The sequence below is a fragment of the Akebia trifoliata genome, chromosome 2, assembly GCF_017979445.1.
Source record: "Akebia trifoliata isolate Shusen 1 chromosome 2, ASM1797944v1, whole genome shotgun sequence".
Lineage (NCBI taxonomy): Eukaryota > Viridiplantae > Streptophyta > Magnoliopsida > Ranunculales > Lardizabalaceae > Akebia > Akebia trifoliata.
The window spans coordinates 18451004-18462916 of NC_141376.1; the positions used below are offsets into that span (position 1 = coordinate 18451004).

General features: G+C 35.7%; 2 pseudogenes; one reads left to right on the plus strand and one right to left on the minus strand.

Annotated features, from left to right (window-relative positions):
- Window positions 1–2186: 2186 nt before the first annotated feature.
- LOC147409857 (putative receptor-like protein kinase At1g11050 pseudogene) lies at window positions 2187–4277 on the minus strand (annotated as a pseudogene).
- Window positions 4278–4463: 186 nt separating this feature from the next.
- On the plus strand, window positions 4464–6964 carry LOC147409858 (putative receptor-like protein kinase At1g11050 pseudogene; annotated as a pseudogene).
- The last annotated feature ends 4949 nt before the right edge of the window (window positions 6965–11913 follow it).

An 11913-nucleotide genomic window follows, 5' to 3' on the forward strand; every position in this document is an offset into this window, starting at 1 on the left:
CTTCCCCAACGGGGTCAGGAGTTGTAGCTATGTAGTTTTCAAGTTTGAAAGATTGCATTACGGCAATTGGAGTCTCCACCATTCATTTTTAGAAAAGGGTGTGAAAGGCCACCTGGATAGTAGTTTTGAAAATTCAATTTTTGGTATCGTAGTGACCCTCAAAATTGGATAAGAAACCAATCTACCTAGAGTCTAGGTAAGGGGTTCGATTAGAGATTGGAGAAGGTGTTAAGCACCCCTCTCTTTCCACCTTAATTGGTAACCTTGAAAACATGGTCTTTTTCAAAGAAATAAAAGAAATAAAAAATCCAAAAAATATGAGATTTGTACCCTTAAACATAAGGGAATGTTAATTTTGGCCTAGTTCTTGAGGATTATCACCTCATTTAGAGAGGTATCATATTCATGTCTTGAGTTAGGAACACATGTTTTGAAAATTGTGGGCTTTGATGGTTATGGGCCCACTCTCATAAAATGAGGAGGGCCTAATTACCTTTCGCCTCAAAATTAATTTGAAGTAGTGTTTGCAAATTGTGAGTATGCATTAAAGTGGGTGAATTATTTTGGAAAGTGACTTCAACCCTTAGACTTTCGACTAAGTCAATGTCCAATCTATTAGTAGTAGGGGATGGTGATCATTGCATCCAAAGATTTTCTAAATCAAAAAAAGAAAAGTAAAAGGGAGAGATAGAAGAGGGAGAAGGAAGGAGGAGAAAGGGGAATTAAACGACATAATCATGTCCTCAACCCTACCTTGTTCCAGAGATCTTTTTTTCTTAATATGCTCTTTTGAATCTTCTAAGGATAACTTTTAGAACTTAATCTTTTGGTGTAGAGATTTAAGATTGAGAATTTGATGGCGTAGAAATTTTAAAATAGGAGTGAGTTGTTTTTAGAAGTTGAGAGATGGAAAGATGTTTGAGTGTAGGGATTTGAGATTGAGAGAGTGAAATATTTGAGACTTTAAAGAAGGAGTTCAAGCATGACCTTTTTGTGGAGAAAGCTGGGGTTTTATATAGATTTTTGGGACACCTTTTTGGGCAAAAGTCCAAAATAGAAAATGAGGGGAAATGACATGTGACTTTGGAAAGAAACAAATTGGGATTTTAGATTAGTGGAGGGTAAATGTGAAAAAGGAGTAGTTGGATCATTTTTTGACCCATATGAGTTGGACCTTGCAATCATGCCTTGGTTGAATGCAAGTCAAGTTAAGAAAGAGTAGGGTGATTGATTGAAAAAATGGCTAAGGTAATGAGGTTATGTAATTTGATTTTGAGAGGGTGGCAAGTGGCGAAGTGGTAAGGATATGTAGTTTTTGTGGGTTAGGTGAGTTGATTAAGGGAAAAGTCTATGGAGGGTGACTTGTGAGATGAGTTTCAGGAAAGATTATGGGACATGTGGTATGGTGTAGGGATAGTAGAAGTGATGATGAGATTGATTTTAGGAGGCCAAAGATGGTGATGACATGTGGCAAAGTAGTTAGAATGGGTTTTGAAATGAGTTAATGGACCTTGATTGGGGCCTTAGAATAGTCATGGATATGGGATTAGGCTTAGAAGTGGTATGGAGAGAGGCTTGGAATTATAATGGGTTGGACATTGGATTTGATTTAGGTTACAAATTGGATGGGGAATTGGAATTTTTTATAGATTGGGAAATTGGGTTTAGAAGGGGTTTAAGAGTGAATAGATTTAGAAAATGGTGCTGTATAAGGAAATACAAAAAGGGTTATTTGTGGGTCCATCGGTCTATTTGAAGGTCTTTGGGCTTTTCTTTAAAAAAAAAAAAATTATTTTGGGTCTTTAGGCCCTTCTTTAGCAATTGGGCTTAAAAATGCATATTTTGTAGGCCCTTTTCGAGGTGGGTCCGTGCAAATTGGGGTGTTTATAAAACCTTCATGTTATTTTTTTTTATTTCCTTCTATAAGAAACCCATCTCATTAGAAAATCAAAATCGTAAGGCTTAATTGGCCACCAAGAAACATGAGTTTAACAAAATCTAGATAAGGTCATTTTGAGGTGTTGATTCATTGTATTTCTAAAACAAAGGGTCTAATAATATATGCAAATATGATTACATACTTGAATCCTCAAATTGGACTAGTCTTAATTACCATTCCATTTGTCAATGTACTTACTTTCTAATTGGATCAATGCAGCCCTTTACCTGTGCAAAAAGAAAAATGAGAAAAAAAGAATAGGAATTCTAGAAATACAAAAGAAATTGTGAACAAGATTTGTTAAAATATAATCCCCCTCCAGAAAAAAATAATAATAATAAAAGAGAAAAATGTTCCACAATGTACAATACCACCTCAAGCGTGTAAATGGATCCAATCTATGTTCTGTTCATTGTGCTTGATCCTGATCTGTTGCTTGTTGAACTACCATAATGCAGATAAGTTCGAAATGACTCGTGACTAAGAGGAAGTGGCCTGTCTGGTAATTTGGGTATATCTATGTCACCTTCCAACATCTTGAGAGCCTCTGCAATGGTAGGCCTAAAAGCAACCATAACATGCGCGCAAAGAATCCCAACAAGCGCAAATCTCTCCATAATCCCTCTTGGCCCTTTTTCCCTTATGAACACATCAAACACATCTTCTATTTGCCCGGATTTAATGAGCGCCCAAGCCCAATCAGTAATCAACAGTGTGGTTGGAGATGATATATCAAGAACCTTTCTTCCACTCATAACCTCAAGAATTACTATTCCGAAACTATAAACGTCACTTTTCTCTGTCAACTGCCCATAGAGAGCGTACTCGGGAGCTAGATAGCCGTAAGTACCGGCAACTCGGGTAGTAAGATGAGATTGGTCTTCTCTACTTTGTTTGGCTAAACCAAAATCTGCCACTCTCGCCTTCATTTCGGAGTCCAGGAGTATGTTAGTGGCCTTAATGTCTCTATGGTATATAGCCGGTTTGATTCCATAGTGCAAGTAAGCGAGACCCTTCGCCACGTCTATGATTATGTTCTTGCGCAGAGGCCAACTTAAATGGTTCTTATTATCGTTATTAGAGCCAGAAAAGAAGAGATGATCGTCGAGGCTACCATTGGGCATATAATCGTAAACAAGATACCTTTGTTTACCTTTCAAATGATCGCTAGTTGCACAACATCCACGAAGAGGGAGGAGATTCCTATGCTTTATGGTGCTGACAATCTCAACCTCATATGAGAATTCTTCGTCTCTTTTCGAATCCAAATCAAGAATCTTCTTTACGGCAACCTTAGTCCCATCTGATAGGGTCCCCCTGTACACCACCCCATATCCACCTTGACCTATAAGATTCCTTTGTGAGAACCCATCTGTGGCATGTTCAAGCTCCCCAGATCGAAACCATATCGCACCCGTATGAGGTTTCAAACTGGCCTTGACATTGCTCACGAATTCTCCATGAGTCGCTCTATGCTTCCTCCGTTTATCCCAAAAACGATAAAGCACGATGGATACAATTAGAATCACGGCAACCATGATAGAACCAATGAACCCAATGATGAATTTTATTAAGTTTTTTTCGATCGAGGCCCTTGGAAGCCTTAGCTAAGGGCAAGCCGAGTATACATGCAGCAGTCTTGGTGTTCTCTGGACCAAAATCATTAATAATGCCTGCGGCATAGAGAACAGTGAAGTAAAAGCACTTGGTGGAATTCTTGTCTAGGGACGTCAGATGTGCAGTCACATTCATGCCGGCAGCAAGGCATGCGTTGCATGAAGTCAGGCTTGATAGGTCTCCATTGCAATTATCATTCAATTGGGTCGTCGAACCAACCCTTTGCACCCAATCTTGGGTTGTAGCTATTCCTACACAGCTCGAATTACTAGTAATAAATTGGGTTGAATCGTTGAAGCATATAGGAACCAATGATGGGTTTAAGGACACATCGTCAAGCATGGTTTGGAGATCAGTGCGACAAGCTGATGCAGAAACAGTGTCGGGTAGCTGGAACATATTAGTGTCTTTGAGGTGTCGAGCGAGACCAATACCAAAGAGACTAAGTAGACTTTGGCAGCAGTGTTGCTTGTTTTCTCGGCACAACGATGTGTCCCATGGGAAGGTTTTAACATAGCTGAGATCTATCGGGCAAGCAGAGGAGGCACCATGAGTATAGGGAAAGGAGGAGATGAAGAAGATGAGAGAGGAGAACAACAGTGACTTGTTCATGTTGTTCTCTTGCTTCTCTTTGTCTAAAGCAACTTTGTTAGGAGAAGGTGACTTGGTTTTTATAAGTTTGAAGTTTGAAGTAGAGCAGTTAACATCAACATTGGCTGGCTGGGATTCAAAATGCACGTTTTGTTACTTTTGCAAGTTCTAATTAACTAGGTAAGATGACAAGGAAACTTCCTTCTTGTAGGCGGTCAAAATGAAAGAAATATGCGTTGAATCTTTGACTTTTGATTGTTTATTATTAAACAATCTTTGACTTTCGATTGTTTATTATTATTATTATTTTGTTGTAATGGATGTGCGAGTGTGGGATACTCGTGAGTCTCGATATTATGGCACTAAGCAGAGCTTTCAATGGATCGGATTCGAATTGGTATCAATCCGATAAGGAATTTATTATACCAAACACCAAACCAAATCCTTCAAAATATATCTACACAAATTGTTAATATTCATTTCTATTTTATTATATATATATATTTTAATCAATACAGATTATTATATGGTTCAAAACTAACCGAACAGTATGTCGGTCCATATTGAAACCCGAAAGAGATTTGATTTTGGGTATGATCCGATCCATTGTCTTCCCTTGCAGTAAACATCTCAGCCTGATGATTCTAAGAATTAGGATTAGAAACTGTATGTTAGGTGTCCCAATGCCACAGACTTGTACATGGTGCTCTGTTCAAGTTTTGGCTTTGGGTAAGAAACTTTGACCAATTAAAATTGGTAAACTTGGAAAAGTACACCCATTGAAATTTCATATTACTTCAAGCATCAAACTAACGATTGAAATTGGATACATTGAATTTGAGACCCTACGGGATTCCCTCCTATTTCAACTGTTTGTTTGGTGGTATATATATATATATATATATATATATATATATGGGTCCCGTTCGCCACCCTTAGTTTTACCACACACTTTAACAAACGCGTTTTGTCTTACATGGGTAGAAGTTTCGGAATAAGCTGATTTTTGTGAGGATGATCTCTATGGTGAGGAGATCATCCTCACAAAAATCAGCTCATTCCAAAACTTCTAACCCCATCAAAATTGATTTACAAAAAATGGACGGTTTTTGGGCTGATTTTTGGGGAGGATGATCTTCTAATCATAGAGATCATCCTCACCAAAAATCAGCTCATTCCAAAACTTCTAACCCATGTAGGACAAAAACGGTTGTTAAAGTGTGTGGTAAAACTTAGGGTGCTGAACATTTCCCTATATATATATATATATAATTTTGGGTGATTTAGACATACCCTCTTCATGTTTTGGTGAATATATGAGACACCCCTTATGTTTTCAAATTTATGAAATACCCCTTGACCTAGGTCTTCTATAAGAGACCTCTAGCCAAAAACCTATATTTCTCCACAAAATCAATCTTGTTCAATCTTAGGGTTTATTTATTTGAAAATGGTATCTAAGCCTCTTACATCACCTAACTAATGCTCAGGGCATGTGCAGTTCCCTCCCCCCATGCACACTAGGTACTTTTTGGGAAATTCTCAAAGATGGCCCTTAAAGGTAATTCGAACTCAAGAGGTGGTCTTGGCCATCTCACCAATCTTTGGGGGTTAGGGGTTCATATTTTTTACCCTCATCTTCAACCTTAAGTGATTCTCTATCTCCTTCAACCTTCAAACATCAAGAACATGATAGGATCTTTTTGTGGTAGAAAAGGATAGATCCTTGGATAGAAAAATTAAGGATTTTCAAGAAGAGATCGAAGATGATGGATTGAAAATGATGTTCTAATATGGGTGCGATATGGTTTTGATCTGGGGAGCTTGAACATGCCACAGATGGGTCTCACAACGGAATCTTATAGGTCAAGGTGGATATGGGGTGGTGTACAGGGGGACCCTATCAGATGGGACTAAGGTTGCCGTAAAGAAGATTCTTGATTTGGATTTGAAAAGGGACGAAGAATTCTCATACGATGTTGCGATCATCAGCACCATTAAGCATAGGAATCTCCTCCCTCTTCGTCGATGTTGTGCAACTAGCAATCATTTGAAAGGTAAACAAAGATTATATGCACAATGGTAGCCTCGACAATCATCTCTTCTTTTCTGGCTCTAATAACGATAATAAGAACCATTTAAGTTGGCCTCAGCACAAGAACATAATCATAGGCATGGCAAATGGTCTCTCTTACTTGCACTATGGAATCAAACTGGCTATATACCATAGAGATATTAAGGCCACTAACATACCCTTGGACTCCGAAATGAAGGTGAGAGTGGCAGATTTCGGTTTAGCCAAACAAAGTAAAGAAGACCAATCGCATCTTACCACCTGAGTTGCAGGTACTTACGGCTATCTAGTCCCCCAAGTCCGCTCTCTACGGGCAGTTGACAGAGAAAAGTGATGTTTATAGTTTCGGAATCGTAATTCTTGAGGTTATGAGTGGGAGAAAGGTTCTTGATATATCATCTCCAACCGCACTGTTGATTATTGATTGGGCTTGGGCGCTCATCAAATCCAGGCAAATAGAAGATGTGTTTGATGCGTTGATAAGGGAAAAAGAACCGAGAGGGATTATGGAGATATTTGTGCTTGTTGGGATTCTTTGCGCGCATGTTATTGTTGCTTTTAGGCCTACCATTGCAAAGGTTTTCAAGATGCTGGAAGGTGATATAGATATACCCAAATTACCAGACAGGCCACTTCCTCTTAGTCACGAGCCATTTCGATCTTATCTGCATTATAGTTGTTCAACAAGTAACATATAAGGATCAAGCACGATGAGCAGAACATAGATTGTATCCATTTACATGCTTGAGGTGGTATTGTACATTGTGGAACATTTTTCTCTTTCATCTTTTTGTTGTTTTATTTTTTATTTTTTTCTGGAGGGGGGATTATATTTTAACAAATCTTATTAACAATTTCTTTTGTACTTCTAGAATACCTATTCTTTTTTCTCACTTTTCTTTTTGTACACGTAAAGGGCTGGATTGATCCAATTAGAAAGTAAGTATATTTCCAAATGGAATGGTAATTAAAACAAGTTAGAGGATTCAAGTGTGTAATCATATTAGCATATATTATTAGACCTTTGGCTTTAGAAATACAATGAATCGACACCTCAAAATGTCCTTTTCTAGATTTTGTTAAACTCACATTTCTTGGTGGCCAATTAAGCCTTATGTTTTTGGTTTTCTAATGAGATGGGTTTCTCTTAAAAGGAAATAAATAAATATTGTAGAGGTTCTATAAACACCCCAATTTGCACGGGCCCACCTTGAAAAGGGCCTACAAAATATGCATTTTAAAGTCCAATTGCTGAAAAGGGGCCTAAAAACCCAAGCGTTCAAAAATACCTTTTTTTTTCAAAATAAAAGTCCAAAGGCCTTCAAATAGACTGATGGACCCACAAATGACACCTTTTGTATCTCCTTATACAACACCATTTTCTCTGTCTATTCACTCTTAAACCACTTCTAAACCTAATTTCCCAATCTCTAACAAATTCTAATTCCCCAACCAATTTCTCACCTAAATCAAATCCAATATCCAACCCATTATAATTCCAAGCCTCTCTCCATACCACTTCTAAGCCTAATCCCATATCCATGACTATTCTAAGGCCCCAATCAAGGTCCATTAACTCATTTCAAAACCCATTCTAACTACTTTGCCACATGTCATCACCACTTTTAGTCTCCTCAAATCGATCTCATCATCACTTTCACCATCCCCACACCACACCACATGTCCCATAATCTTTCCTGAAACTCATCTCATAAGCCATCCTCCATACACTTTCCCTTAATCAACTCACCTAACACCCCAAAAACTACACATCTTACCTTTCTTAACTTGATTAGCATTCGACCAATGTATGATTGCAAGGTCCAACTCATATGGGTCAAAAAGGACCCAACTACTCCTTTTTCACATTTACCCTCCATTAACCTAAAATCCCAACTCATTTCTTTCCAAAGTCCTATGCCATTTTCCCTCATTTCCTATTTTGGCATTTTGACCATAAAAGGTGTCCCAAAAATCTATATAAAAACCCACCTTTCTCAACAAAAAGGTCATGATTGAACACCTTTTTTCTAGTCTCAAATATCTCACTCTCTCAATCTCAAATCCCTACACTCAAACATCTTTCCATCTCTCAACTTCTAAGAACAACTCTCTCTCCTAATTTAAAATTTCTACACCATCAAATTCTCAATCTTAAATCTCTACACTAAAAGATTAAGATCTATGAGTCATCCTTAGAAGATTCAAAAGAGCATATTAAGAAAAAAAAGATCTATAAAACTCTGAGTTTTTGATTCGTATCTTGAGAAAATAAATAGGGGAATTTTGATAAAATCCTAAAAATGGGACTTTGGGTAAAATTATAAGATTTTATTTTGGTCATTTTTAACGAAATCTGACCTCACCATTGGATTTAAAATGATCAAGAAACATACTTTAGCCTATAAGCACGCTCAAATGAGAGTCCGAATAGAAAAATTACAAAATCCTTGATTATCGAGTTAGACTAGACTAAAATAATAAATTTTTGTTAGAGCAAGAATCGTTAAGATTCGATCACACCATTGAATTCATAATAAAAAATTATTGAAAATTAACTATTTATTTGTCATTTTTGAAACACAGAAAGTTGAATTATCGTCAAAAATGAAAACGATGTCAATTTTAGGGTTACATTAGGCCAGAAAAGTAAATTTTTGTTAAAGACATAATTTGTAAAATTTGATCATACCATTAGATCCATAATGAAAAATTAGATAAAATAGAGTATTCATTCGTCACTTTTGGAGTCCGAACGATCAAGTTATTGTCAAACGAAACAATAGATAAAATATCGATTTCATCCCAAAAATTTATATAAATAAAATTTTAAAAAAATTTCACTATTCATCTTTTAAAGTCGTCTAAAAACCAATCAACAAATTTTAAAAAATAATTTATTTTTTCTTCGATTTTCTACCTCAGATTCATCACGATCGGGTTGCCGTCGACTTCCGACATAGAAGGAGAAACGGTCCGTAGCCTCGACATCTACAAAACTCACCCAACTTCTCCTCGTTTTCTCTTCTCTTTCACCTCGTATCATAAAAAATTAGTCGTATATATATATATATATATACAGGGGTTTCGTAATTTCAACCTCGGATTTCATCTATTTCGAGGTCAAACCGTCATCCATCGTAGAAGGGAGAAAGGACGACGACATCGAGATCTTCAAAACCACTAGCTTAGATTCAAAAATCACTTATCTCGAAGTTCGATCTACCTTGATTTTCGTGTTGACTGTCTCGATTTCCTTGCACACGCGCTTCGATCATCTCGCACAGAGATTGTAAAGACTTTCAATCTCTATCGGTAACTGTAGATTTATGAAAATTGCATTTAGGATTTTATCAGAAATTTGTTATATATTTCAAAATATAGAATTCTTTTTTATTGTTTCAAATTCACGCCAGAACTTGCATATTTATTATGTTTAATTGCATTTTATAATAAATTATACATGGGTAGGTGTAAACATCCTATTTTTACGACGGTTCCCAATGATGGATGATTATTCCAATGCTCTATTTTATTACTAGATATGTTTCAGAAATTCAGATAAGGTATCTCAAACTAACAAAACTGTAGAAATCACGCCAAGCTAGAAAAATATAACCTCAAAAACATAGAAATCCTCATCTTGCAAACAAAAAAAAACTTTACGATAAAAATCACTAAAAAATTATCAAATTCCCAAAATAACCCTAACATAAAAACATCCTAGAGCACCCTTATGCTTAGAAAAATCCATTCGAACACATAAAATAACAAAATGAAATCAAATAAATCATTTCGTCAATTTTCACCAAATTCGACAAATTTAAGAAAATGCCCCTCATAAGGATTGACAATCATTTTATGCCAAAAAAATTTATAAGTGACACAAACCAATAATCCTATTGAATTCCTTACGAAAAATCAATTTCAAAACATCCCGGAACATCAAAAAATGACTTGAAACGCAAAAGTTCTCTTTGGGGACAAAACAATAATTTTCTAACTTTAAAAAAAATTTAATTTCGAAATTAATAAATAAAATATTAATTAACGTAAAGTAAAATCTTAATAAAATTAATTTAAAAATATAAACCAAGTCAATCTCATAAGAATTAAGTCAAAACCCTCATTAAAACCCTAATCTAAAGAAATCAAGTCAATTTCATAAGACTTAAGTCAAAACCCTAATTAAAACCCTAATCTAAAAAGATCAAGTCAATCTCATAAGACTAAAGTCAAAATCCTAATTTATCTTATCTAAAAGAAACCTAATCAAATACTAACTCTACCAAAAAACTCTATAAATATAGAGCCTCCACAATCTAATTTCGCAGGTCAAAGAAAATCTTAGAAAAAGTAGGTCAAAAAGCCTCCCTAACCTTTTCAAAACCCTGATTTTGAAGTCCTAACCCCTTACCTATCATCCAAACCTTAGTTTTTGTTCATAAACTCTCCACAAAACACCTAGAAATCCATCAATAAATTTAGAAAATACTCAGATCTAAGAAGAAGGTACTTCGTTTTGGAGATCTGGAGCGGATCCAGTGACAGAAACAAAACAATGAGTATCTTACGAAGAACCATTCTACCAGTTTTGAGGGAACAAAGTGTTACGATTGTATAAGTATATTTTTCTTTTATCTTTTTATTTATTTTATTTATTTATTTTAGGTTTTTTTAGCAATGTATTCTTCTTGAAAAATAGTAGAGACCGACGTTTGCCGGGCGGAGTTGGTGCCTAACACTTTTTAATCCCGTAATGTGATCCCCAAACTTAGTTTCTTTTTGTAGATTAGTTATTTTTATCCATCCTGAGTCAATGCTCAATTCCTAGACCGTAATAACTAGGTGGCGACTCCTAAACCTCAAAAATCAAAAGTGGATCCGCACATCTCATGGATCGAAGGCGTTTTCAGTGGCGATTCCACTGGGGATTGTTGAGCATCAAACTTGAAAATCCCCAAGTATGGGAGTATTGCCAAGATGACCTAGTTATTTTTAGTTTGTTTTTTATTTTTAACTGTTTATTTATTTGTTTATTTTGTTTTCATTATTCTTGTTGGCTCAATTAGTAATCATTTGTTTGGACTTTAAATATTTGATTTTGGCCTGTTATTTATATGGTTCAATTGGGGTCACTTGGGAGATCCTAAATAATTCAAATGTTTAGTTTCATTGAAGATGGAATGATGGTTGGGATGAGAGTTATGGATTTTTTAGAAAATCTTTGGATGAAATTTTTTGGCACGTTACTATATATGTGTGGCGAGTTATGAAGATAAATTATTTGTAAGTAATGTGCTAAGAAACAAGAAAATTTGTTTTTTTAAAGTTGTTCGTTATGAAGAGGGGATTCCAAAAAAAAAAAAATTCACAAAAAAAATCACAAAAAAATAGCACACCGAACTGGTGTGCCATTAGCAAAATGTGATTTTTTCTCTTTATATCTTCTTCTCCATGTAGAAAAGAAGATAACAGCAAGAAAGAAAAATAAATGTCTCTCTTTCCTCATTCGTCTCTTTCTTTCTCTGAAATCCCAATCTCTTGTGTTTTATTTTCTTCTGTATTCTTTTCAAACCTCACTTGGGTTTTTGTTATTCAAAATTCCATTTTTGGGTTCTCTCTACTTCTTCTTAAGGTTCCTCCTTTTCTTCTCTCTCTTCTTGGGTTTTGAAATTTTGATTGATTCTCT